This window comes from Filicampus tigris, chromosome 9 (assembly GCF_054856515.1).
Source record: "Filicampus tigris isolate MCC_2025a chromosome 9, RoL_Ftig_1.0, whole genome shotgun sequence".
Taxonomy (NCBI): Eukaryota; Metazoa; Chordata; class Actinopteri; order Syngnathiformes; family Syngnathidae; genus Filicampus; species Filicampus tigris.
The window spans coordinates 18583184-18595184 of NC_141225.1; the positions used below are offsets into that span (position 1 = coordinate 18583184).

The 12001-nt window shown below is 44.9% G+C and overlaps 1 protein-coding gene across 2 annotated transcripts in view; it reads left to right on the plus strand.

The window, feature by feature from the left end:
• Positions 1–12001, plus strand: part of plxna1b (plexin A1b) — a 166484-nt gene continuing 154483 nt past the window's right edge. For both annotated transcript variants that reach the window (XM_086040217.1, XM_086040218.1), the window contains exon 1: positions 1–141. The gene's annotated coding sequence lies outside the window, so the exon portion shown is untranslated. The remainder of the gene's footprint in view (positions 142–12001) is intronic.

The following is a 12001-nucleotide window of genomic DNA, read 5'->3' on the forward strand; positions in this document are numbered from 1 at the left end:
CTGCATTCCTCTTCTCTCCAGTCACACGCAGGGAGCCGCCGAAGAGAGATCCACAGTCACTCCGTGACCAGAGTGGAAATGTCACCAAGTTTTGGAATTTAAACCATGGCGAGGATTTCTTCGCTGCGGATCACTTGAGTGGTAGGTACCAACTCACGCGCGGGGCTCGTATAGATAGCGAGAAGCTCATGTTTTGGTAACCGAAGCCGGCTGGCGAATTGAGGTTATACCGTACGGCTCCTGTGCAGCTTTGCTCCGCGGGGTGACTTGAATGTATGCCCCAAATCAGCAGCAGTAGCAGCACGCTGCTCCTTGCTTCCCCCCTCGGCCTCTGTTTGCAATGCTGGGCGCGTCAGACAGAGAGCCAGGCGTGAAAACAGACACGAGGTCCAACAGGCAAAGTCTTTTTAGGCTGTGGGGGGGGGGGGGGGGGGGGACTAAATAGAGACACCGAAGCTTTGCAAACTTCGTTCTAAAATGTAGACTTTATCCTCCCTAAAGCTTTTCATCAGATTGTGATTGCGGTGTTAGAAGGTAGAGTGCTGACTTTTCTGCCATGTCAAAATGTTGCAATGGCACAACGAGAAAGGCTCCCGGAGTGATGTTTGTTGACACGGAGCAGCTAGCCGCCTCGCTGGCTCTTGGAATTTCACCAGAGGCGCTTCCACATCCACGCATAATTACAGGTTTGACACCCGCGTCACCTGTGTGCGTACCCACTACTTTATTTCCTGCAACACCAAGGCTCGCCCGAATGCTCCTGCGGGATGGAGCCCACTGCTGGATTTCTCCTGAGGGACGTGCTGGTGTTCCCTTAAACATACCCCCTCCACCCAAAATCAATTCCCTTATTAGCTTTGAAATGATTACAATCGTGTTGGTGCGGCGTTAAAAGGGGGGCGTTAATGCAATTTGTAAGCTTTGTTATTCGACAGTAATTGAGCAGGCAGCGAGCGCAGTCTGTGGGTGTGTGTGGAGTGCGCAATGCTTGGCAGCTCATCGGAAAGACTCATTGCTCGGTGGGGTTCACCTCTCACTATTCTTTTATTGGAATAAAAAGTCAAATTAGATTTCGCAACCTGACACATTTGTGGATTATTTGGGGATTGGTGAAAATGAAAATGATATTCGGGAAATGTCTTTTGTATCTTAATTGTAGCTAGAAATCACTGCAGTGTTTTTTTTTTTTTTTTTAAACAAAGGTGTCTTGTGGTGTAACCCAATGTGGCTAATGTAACATTTGAAGTGCTTAAATGTGTATATGAAGCAGGTGTGGAGATTTATTTATTCATCGCACTGTGAGTTACTTGGAAGGGGGATGGCCCAGTTCTGCTCATGTTCAGTCATGCAGCAGCACATTATTGGCCCGATGCCACCGAGCACTCACAATCGAACAGGTGTCATTCAAACACGACAGAGTGTTTAAGTGTTGACATCCGCTCATCTCGCCGGTGGATGTTAACCTATTCAATTAGTGGCACTTTAGTCGTAGTTAGAAATGATCAACAGAAGTTTCAGAGATCCAAAAATGAAAACCATTCATGCATTTTCCTCTCAGGGAGAATTTTACTTTCTTTGACATCTAACAGCTTCTCCTGGTATTTTATTCATTTTTTGCCATTGTGTCACAGTCTTGCGGCTCATAAAGTCCCCACCCTGTGTTGCCTCCATTGATTGTGCATTGTCATTATCTGCAATCACAGGCCAGATCTGCTAGCTTGCATGACATTTACATGATTCCTGCAACCCAGCCAGAAAATGACAAGCAGGTTGCCTTCATCTTGCCTAATTATGATACATATCTTCCCACAATGGAGCGGCAGTGTCATGAATTTTCAAAGCCGGCGCCGTCCATAGGCGTGTAGGCTCAATCTGTGATGGCCAAACTTTGGAATTCTTGCTGACATGTGCACTTTGCACCCCTCTGGTTCTGCTTTTGTGTGGTTGTCCCCCCTGTCGCCTCCCCTCCTCGTGCATTCCTCTGGAGTATTCAATGAGCAGGATATTTTAGGTCTAATTAGATTGTGGCTGGACGACAAAGAAGAGGAACCCTGCTTAAGTGAGAAATGAGCCATCAACGAAGAGAACAAGAAATATTGTTTGGGGTTATGCTCTACTGTGATTCATTGCTTTCATGTAGGGACAATTTATGTGCTGTGATCACACTTACGGGGTTTGTGTATCTGTTATGAGCCTGTAAAAGCCACGTCCCTTTTCCAGTGTTCGTAACCGAATGACAGTCTGAACCTGAGTGACAATCTCATCCTTCTCTCTCAGTCTCCTTTCCCGTGCTGTACTTCCTTACGACCTCATGCTGCCACTCAGGATTTCTTCACGTCTTCTTCCCCTCACGCTCGTGTTTTTCTCTCCCTGCGTTATGTCAGGAGCGTCTACCTCCCTGCTTTCACGCCGACGCGCGCCGCCTTTTTCTTCCCTTTGCGCACTCCCTCGCTCTTTTCGTTTCTGCCGTTCTCACTCTGTCAAGTTACTCGCACATTCCCTCCTCGCGCACGTGAGACTCAGCCATGCTGCCCTCCCCTCTTGACTAGTTCACTTGACAGTCTAAAAAGTCAACCCTATCTGCCTAACTGTTTTCCTGCTGCACTTCTAGAATAAACTATGCTGTTGTTTGGCTCACTACATGAAGAAATATTGTGATAGCAAGCCCACGTTTAAAGGGGGAGTCAAGCCAAACAATCTATAATATGTTCTATACGCCTTCACTAGTCAAAACACGGCATTCTGATTAAAGCAGTAAAATCCACCCGGTTTTGCCCATCTCACGGGGCGGCCATTTTGTCACTTCTGTCGACTGAAAATGACATCACAGTTGCTCAGATAACGACCAATCATGGCTCAGCTTCATAAACCAGGTGAACCGTAATTGGTCGTTACCTGATCCCTGAGCAACTGTGATGTCATTTTTCAGTCGAGAGGAGTGACAAAATGGCCGCCCCCTGGGATGGCTAAAAACGGGTGGATTTTGCTGCTTAACTCATATTCCAAAAACGCAGTATTAATAAGAATGCCGTGTTTAGACTAGTGAAGTCGCATAGAATTGCCAATGAGGTCAACTGTAAAGCCGATAAATTGTCCACAACAAAGGGGTCAAAGGAAATGATGTCAAACATTGAATGCTAATGCTAAAAACTATGCTAACACTAAAGAAACCAACATATCCATTGTGCTGCAATCTGTGCTGAAACCTCAGAGGCACAGCAGCGAATCAACGCCCTTCATACCTGGCCAGTTGTTCCTCGCTGTACTCTGCATGACGTACAACGCCGCACCAGATGTGAAATGCGCCCCGGTTCAAATGTCGTCTGACTTACTGCTCGAAACGGGCTTAATTAACACAGGTCAACTCCAAGGCCTGCCTCATACCGAGCGACGCGGCCGAATGCGACTGCACTAGACAATTGCAAACAAATGATAGTTGGCGACTCTCACCCGCACGCCTGCTGTTTGATCCTCGCGTACATACCAACAGAGGTCGGAAAATCCAAGTCCAGAAAGTAAATCCCTGTCACAGTTTGGCTTTAGCCACAGGTGCTTCTACTCAACCGGCAGGCAAACGGTTACCATTCAGATTTGCAACAGGCCGACATTTGGCCACTCTTGAAAACTAGTTGCCGAATCCCCCGACTTTATTTCATGTGCTGGTCTTGTTGATAATTGCTGATTTCTTTAGTTTTAAGGTCCCAATGTTGACCCTACCTTGTGTACCATCTCTGTTTTTCTTTTCGCCTCTGTTGGATTGTTTTTCCTGAGTCTCTGCGGGGTTGTTGTGTGGTACCCTGAGGCAAGGTTCCGTGCAGTAGCAGCAGCAGCGATATTAAAACACACCAAAGAGGGACTAGCAGCAGAGCTAAAGGCCCTGTTACACACATACATACACGCACACACATGCACAGCTTGCTTGGTGCTAACACTCCAGTCGACAAGCCCCTAATATGAAATAAATTCACTCGCCAATACCTGGCGGGCCTGTCTCGACTGACTGTTCAAATAGGAATGACCTCCATTTGGACCAAAAGAAGACCTGGAATTGAGATTTGAGAGTCAGTGGGAGGCGCTCAAGTGCGAAATACGCGCACATTACAAATCATATATCGGGGTGAGTGCGCAGGTGGGCCCGTAGCATCAACCCTCATCAGTGCCGATCAGAAGCAAATTTAAAGGCTACCGAAGCTGTCAACACATTTTTCAAGGCTTAAACCTGGTGGCTTATTTTGCTCCTTAAATGCTTGAAAACCTGGCGGCTTATTTTGTTCCTCAGAAAATACTTGAAATAAAGCACATGCGCAATAGGCGTTCCCGTGTGGGGAATTTGAAATGAAGACAGAGTTTGTATTGTTTGATCCTGTGACCTTTCTCCGAAAGATCCTTTGTTCAGTCCCCTTCTTCACGCAAAAAAAAAAAATATGACCAGTATGAGGAGACCGCTCAAATATCAGCACCAAAGGAGGGCAACCTTGTTTTTTTTCCTGTCTCAGACTCAGTCTTGCTCAGCCAAGTGAACTGTCTGCTATGTATAATTAATTTTCTCTCCTCTCCCAGTTTATTTTTATCACCCACTTTTAACCATTCCTTCAAAGGACCCCTTCCTCGCTTCCGTCCTCCACAGTGCCTGCTGAAAGTGACAGCTGCTCGGCTAAGGGGGACGCTGTTTGAAGCAGATAGTAGAAAGGTCCCTCAACTCAAGATGATTTGGAAAAGAAACATCTCTCTCTGCTCTGCTGACAGTATCAAAAAGGTGCCTGCTAATCTGGCTGCAAATTGAAAATAGAATCCACCTCCACTCAAGTCTGCGTAGGCCTGTTGGGGAAACAGAATTTCCACGTCGAAATGGTTGTTTGGTGGAAATTAAGTTTGTACTATGAAGCAGGATAAGGACACAACATCTATTATGTCTGACAGACGATTTCTGATACAGTTAAACCTGTGTGGTTGAACACAGTCTGTTCCAGGACTGTGGTCTGCCTCGGATTTATTTGGAATTCAAAAAATTTGAATCATATCATGGGCAGTTTGAAGATTTGGACGCTATAGTGGCTTGCAGTCAATTAAGTCCATTTAACTCATTCACTGCCAGACGTTTCCAAACCTTCTTTTACCCTAACCTCTGAAAAAATTTGAAAAAAATATAAATAAATTCTTGGGGTTTAATGGCTGGACTGTGAAAAGACAAATACATTTGTCAGTGGCAGTGAATGAGTTAAGTTACGAGCGTGGTCACAGATTGAATTAAACTTGTATCTCCAGACATCACTGTATTTTTTTTTTTTTTTTTTTGGGGTGATTTATAATTCAAAACAAATGCACAGTCTTAGTTGGTGCATTTGAATCTCATCCTTTGACATGCCAACACATTTAGTCACAGTCCAAGTGACAGTTGTGCCTGAAGGTGCAAAGAGTCAGTATTGACTCTGTTTTCTCTTCTGACCCGCTGCCCCCAAGTAGAAATCCTACCAGCTCCCGCAGCTTGCGGGCGCAGCCTCAGCGCACCGGGCTCCCTCACTTGCATGCTAACGCTCTCGTCAGCATTCTGTCCATCTCCCCAAACTCTGAGTCAGGCTGGCTGCTTTGGGTCCCCGGTTTGCAGTCACATCAAAACGTCTATCCTGATTGTATTTTCTTCACTGCAGAGGACTTTCCCATTGATCATGAAGTCACGAGTCGGATTAGTGGTCTTTGCTTTATTTCTCCCTCATGTTCTCATACATAGTGATAAATAGTTGTCATCAGGTAAATCTAAAGTAATAAAATATGGCTTGATGTATTCGAGCAGTGGTGCTCAAGTCCGGTCTTGGAGAGCCCCTATCCTGCCTGTTGTAGATGTCTCTCTCATCCAACACACCTGATTCAAATGCTCAAATGATCAGAATTGTTAGCCGGCTTCTACAAAGCTTGCTGATGAGCTGATCATTTCAATCAGGCATGTTGGAGGAGGTAGACATCGAAAACAGGCTGGATAGGGGCTCTCAAGGACTGGACTTGGGCACTTCTGTTTTAGAGTACTTTAGTAGGACATATTTTCAAATGATTTATTGTATCCTTTGGTGGTGAACACCTCTAAATGATCTTTAAAGGGGAAGTCAACCCCCCAAAATGATTTGCAATAATATGTTCCATGCTCTTTCACTAGTCTAAACATGGCAATCTGATTCATATTGTGTTTGTGGAGTATGAGTTAAGCAGCAAAATCTACCCGTTTGTAGCCATCTCATCTTTAACCAATTTGACACTTCTGTCGACTGAAAATAACAAGCTGTGCCATGATTGGTCGTCATCTGCGCCCTGAGCAACCGTGATGTCATTTGTGACCGTGATGCCCATCAAGTGTGTCAAAATGGCCGCCCCCTGAAATGGCGTTTGTGGAATAAGAGTTATCACTCCTGTTTTTAGCCAACGCTTGGGGCGGCCATTTTGTCACTTGTGTCAATTGAAAATGACATCACAGGTGCTCAGGGCTGAGGTAACAACCAATCACAGCTCACCTGTTTTCGGAAGCTGAGCCATGATTGGCCGTTATCTGAGCCCTGAGCATCTGCGATGTCATTTTCAGTCGACAGAAGTGACAAAATGGCCGCCCCCCTGAGATGGCTAAAAACGGGTAGATTTTGCTGCTAAACTCATATTCCACAAACACAATATTAATCAGAATGCCCTGTTTCAACTAGTGGGCCTGCATAGAACATATTCTTGAAAAGAATATTTTGGGTTAACCTCTTTAACTTCCACATTCAAGTGCCACAGCGCAATGTTTTGTTTTGATGTTAAAATATGTTGACGGCTTGCAGGTTGTCCTTACCAAACCCCCAAATGTGCTGGTGTAGAGAAAACCTTTTCCTCTGAATGGATGTCTGGACCCACCCGTCAGTGTCACCCGCAGAAAGTGTGTGTTTCTGATGCTGAGATATTCTGAACGTTCAGCTGAGGGAGCCTACTGGTTATTTACCATGCTCGCTAGAGTCTGTCTGCCTCTTCAGGCATGTTTGGCTTGTTAATGAGAATCACCAAGCGAGCGTGCGCGCGAGTGAGGGAGAGGGCGAGAGAGAGAGTGGAGGCAGTATGATGCGTGCATGTATTTGCGTTGAGATAAGCAGCACATCGTTGGTGTGCTCTCATTGGTGTGCGCGGGAGGAAAATATGCGGGATGCTATCTGAACGTACACGGGGGCTCGCGCCTAACGTGAGGGAACTATCGGGGAGATGAAAAGGGAATCAGGCACACAGCTATTTATCCTTGCGATTAATGTTAATCACAAGAAGCAACTCATAATTGCTCAGTTTTATTATTATTTTTTTTTTTAGCCTTTTTCACTGTCTCTCTGGTTTTTCACTCCATTTCCTTCTAATATCATCACCTTTTCTTGTTGCGCACACAACCTGCTGGTTCCTCTGGTGTTTACCAAGGGAAATGTTAAATTATTCAGCTACTCTGTGCACCCTACTGCACTGTACAAAGGACTTATCGGAGACAGACCTTAAAACGTATGGGTTAGCTATGGAAAGCGTGACTTTGGGCTAGCATACAAATGTGCACGCTAGCGAATGTCTGACTTCTTTGGAGGATGGTTATCTGACACTAGCCATCAAATACTGTCTTGTTTCAGTTGACACTGGTTTTGTAACGACTGTATCACGTTAAACCCTTCTCATAGATGCTAGTAGGTTAAGTAGATGGGCAAAAGAGATCATGGTATTTATGCTGTTTACCTACGATGTTGAAATTAGTCATTGTTTCCAGTGTGTGTTTTGGTCTTACTTATTCACTTAATACAAACAAAAAAAGGGGAATAAAAAAAGGTTCACCTTGTCAAACCCACCCTGTCACTTGAGAATGTCAAAAAGAAGCATAGAACTGTAGCGGTGTTGGATTTAATCCAAATCATTTTTGGAATACTTCCCTATCACTTGGCTTTCTATGTTTCACCCTCATTAGTCACATTTCCACACAGGGCTGAGGAAGCATGTCAGGGCTAGGCTTGAACTTTGCTGTACCTGGATAACAAATGACTACTGATAGTAATGGATTTCCCGAAGAGCAATGCAAGTTCCTTTCTAGGAACTGGAGCCACTACTAAAACCCCCGTGTTCTTGGGATCCCTGTAATATGTTGTGGTTAAGATCAAACTCAAGTCATTAAGATTACACGTGTGTTTCAAAACTGCCCTGCAGATGTTACCGAAGCAACACGGACTACGCCTCCTCGCAATTCTTTTATTTCTACGGGCTCTTTTTTTCAGTTTCTTCTTTTGTGCTCCTCTCAAAGGGTTAAGGAGGGAGAAATGATGAGTCGCCTGCCAAGTCGGTCCTCCATTGTGCCACTGCACTGCATGTTAGCCAGATACACACATACATAAACTTTCCACTCTTACACTCACCTCGTCAGTGTAAATTTAGGATTTCAGACGTTGTGTGGGCTTTACATGGGTGACCTTCCAAAATAATTGCTTAAAATCTTTCCATTCTTACTCTTACCAGGTCAGCGCACCTTCCCTTAACATTCATCGCCATGCCCCAGAAATATTCCTTTCCTTAGTGGAAACATGTGCTCTAGGACCATAAAACATGTTCCCCTCCCTTTCCTTCCTTCCAAAGCTAGTTAAGAAAACCACACAAGCGCCATGTTGTTTAAAACGGTGGTGACTGCTCAAGCCTAATTCTTCTGGCAGACTTCAGTTGCCGCGATTCTACAACAGCGCAAGTCCCGGGGGGGCTTTTAAGTCCTCTATCCTTCCCTGACCCCCTGCCGAGGAGAGGCATGCAGAGCAGGAGGCTCTGGGAATAAGTACTCCAGGCCAGACAATGGTGGACTGGTAGGATTGGGTGGGGTGGGGTGTATAGATTTTTTTGGGGTAAAGAGCAGTAGGAGAAAGATGCCATAGATCTGTGAGGAGGGTTGAGATAGAGGGGGTCAAAGGTTAGACTGATCCCTTGTTTAAAGGTGGAATTCAACCAAAGGGGTTTTATTGGCTGGGCCCTGAGCGGTCACGGGTGAGCCACTGAATTGTATTGTGGGGGTCGGGCATCGAAGTTGGGGTTACAAAGAGGCACACATTAATGTCCTATTATGATGTCAGCTGTGGCCGGGGTTTCCATACTAAGAGTCGTTCATGTTGTACAGGCCTACACATGCATACCTTATAATGAAAGCCATTTAGTTGTAGTTAGTTTTGTAGGGTCTTCAAATGTTTCCCAGCACTTAAATGGGCAAGTCAACCCAAAAATATTTTTTTTCAAGAACATATTCTACGCGGAACCACTAGTTGAAACAAGGCATTCTGATAAATATTGCGTTTGTGGAATAAGAGTTATCACATCTGTTTTTAGCCAACGCTTGGGGCGGCCATTTTGTCACTTGTGTCAATTGAAAATGACATCACAGGTGCTCAGGGATGAGGTAACAACCAATCACAGCTCACCTGTTTTCGGAAGCTGAGCCATGATTGGCCGTTATCTGAGCCCTGAGCATCTGCGATGTCATTTTCAGTCGACAGAAGTGACAAAATGGCCGCCACCCCCGAGATGGCTAAAAACGGGTAGATTTTGCTGCTAAACTCATATTCCACAAACACAATATTAATCAGAATGCTGTGTTTCAACTAGTGGGCCTGCATAGAACATATTCTTGAAAAAAAAAAAAACACGTTTGGGTTGACTTCCACTTTAAGTAAATTTGTGCCACCATGTCTTTTTCTGATGGTATAGTTTTCCATTGTGGACAAGGTGAATGAACATGTGACAAAGCAGCCAGCGAGCATGGTGGAACGCGGCAGCGATTTACCTCGTCGGGCCACTGCGTTCCAAATGAAATGGAGTGTGTAACTTGCGACTAATGTGATGTGCTGATGTGTAGCATCTAGTGAGGAGTTTCCTCTCTTCTCTCCGCTCATCCTTCTCTTAGGACTGACTTCCATCCTTGCATCACCAAGATGTATATTTTCCCTGGTTTCCATTACATGTGAAGGAATGTGTTCCTGGCTCCTTTCTTCCGCCCACTGTGACCTCAGTTGGCTCCGTAAATAAGTGACATGGTGCACCAGCAGCATGGCTCTCTGTGACTTCCCTCTGACAGATGTTAGCTGCCCAGCTGAAAACTCATAAGGCATCACTAAATATCTGTTGGCGCAATGACAAGACAGTGGTTTTGTGTTTTGAACACATCCGTTTGCTAGCAAGTCACAAAGCTTTGCGCCGTTGTTTGTCCTCCCAAAACCAAAAATGTAAAGTGTCAAATCGATGCTCTTGCGAAACACAAAACGAAACATACTGTGTGTTTTTGCATTCAAGAGGCACACCTCATCCTGCCCTCGGCAATGGGTGCTTCAGTCAAAACTTGGCTGCCGTACAGGCACATTTTAACAAGTAGCCCATCTCCCAGTGTGCCTGTAGGTGCAACAACATAAAAGCCTTGAGCATTTTTAGATTTGCGGATGGGCGGGAATGGGGAAATCTGAACAAAATGACGACGGAGACTCCACCTCGGCCAGGCACAGCTGCGGAAAATAGACAACAGAAGAGTGAGGGAGGGAACTTGGCAGAATCGGCGCACTCGGAGAGTTTGAGCAGCAAGCCAATGATAATGTTGTGACGAGACACACTAGTGTGGAAGGTGGGGTGGGGAAAATATAAGAATGTGGGAAAAGAGGGATGGCAAAGAAACCGAAAGCTGAGTCAAAGTTGCAGCAGATGCTTCCACAGCCCCCCACGCTGGTTTCACTTCATTTGTTTTATACGCTTGGCCTGCGATTTTATCAGACCAGAAATCTGGTTTCGCGGAAGAGTAGGAATTAAATGTTCTATTCTTCAAACTCATGATTTAATTGATTAAATGTAATTTAGAGGTCCATTAGTCACAGTATCATTTTTATCCTTTGATGATATGCCAGTCAATGTTGTGCCTTTAGTTTAACATGGTCCCTCATCCATGCGATAATAACACTGCGCACTACCACAAGAACTCGATACTAGGGATGTAACGATTCACTCAAGCCCCGATTCAATTCGATTTTCGATTTTTCAGTTCCAGATTTTCGATTAGATTCGATTTAAAAAAATAAATAAATAAAATGCTACCATGCTTGTCTCTGTGCACGCGTTTGGTTCTGCAGCCATCCACAAACGCAATATGCAACGATGTTTGGCGCAAAAGCATAATTTGATCGACACATTCAAAATGTGCTATTCATCCGGAATGAAAAATCGTTTCAAGACATCATTTTCTAGATGAATTTAATCAACTCGATTTTCTCGATTAATCGAATCGATTAATCGATTCATATATAGATAATAATATACATTGTTTAACTATAGCCAGTTGAAAACAAAAGGGATTCATTTTCAACCATACACATTTGGAGCATAAGCGAAATAATGCCCAGTTGCGCCTTGCTGAGTGGCTGAAGAAAAACATGCTTCATTCAACAAGTGATTAGTTTGAAATGATTTATTGTGGTCTCATTTCTGCATCCACACAAGTCTTGTACTTCTTGCCCAAACGTCATCATCGGTGTGAAGGGTTCCCATTTTCCTGGGCTCTTTCCCCTCCTTATCAGTGAGCTTGTCTCTCCCCCCTCATGCTGTCACTCTGCTGTGGAGGATGTGATGAAAATGGCTGTTTAATCATGCAGAGAGGTCAACCAATCAAAGGGCCCGGCTGAGTGATTTAAGGGCCTATTCAGAGCACAGCTGGAGGAATAGGGAACGGGAGAATGACGTGGCTTGGGTTTTTGATTGCTGTATGGCACAGGTCGCCTCTCATCCACTTAGCACTGGTTTGGTTTCACCAATAATGGTTGGCGATAGATTGATATTTAGACAGACAGATGGATGGGCTGAGAGGGGGTCGAGAGCAGATTGACACCCAAAGTAGCTAACCAACTGGCTGGTTATCAGACGTGAATGCGCCGTTTGTGTAACCTTGTCAATAGCGCTCATCTTGTTAACTTGGGCAGGTTTCTTGCACACACGTAAACGCACTTGAATACATTAC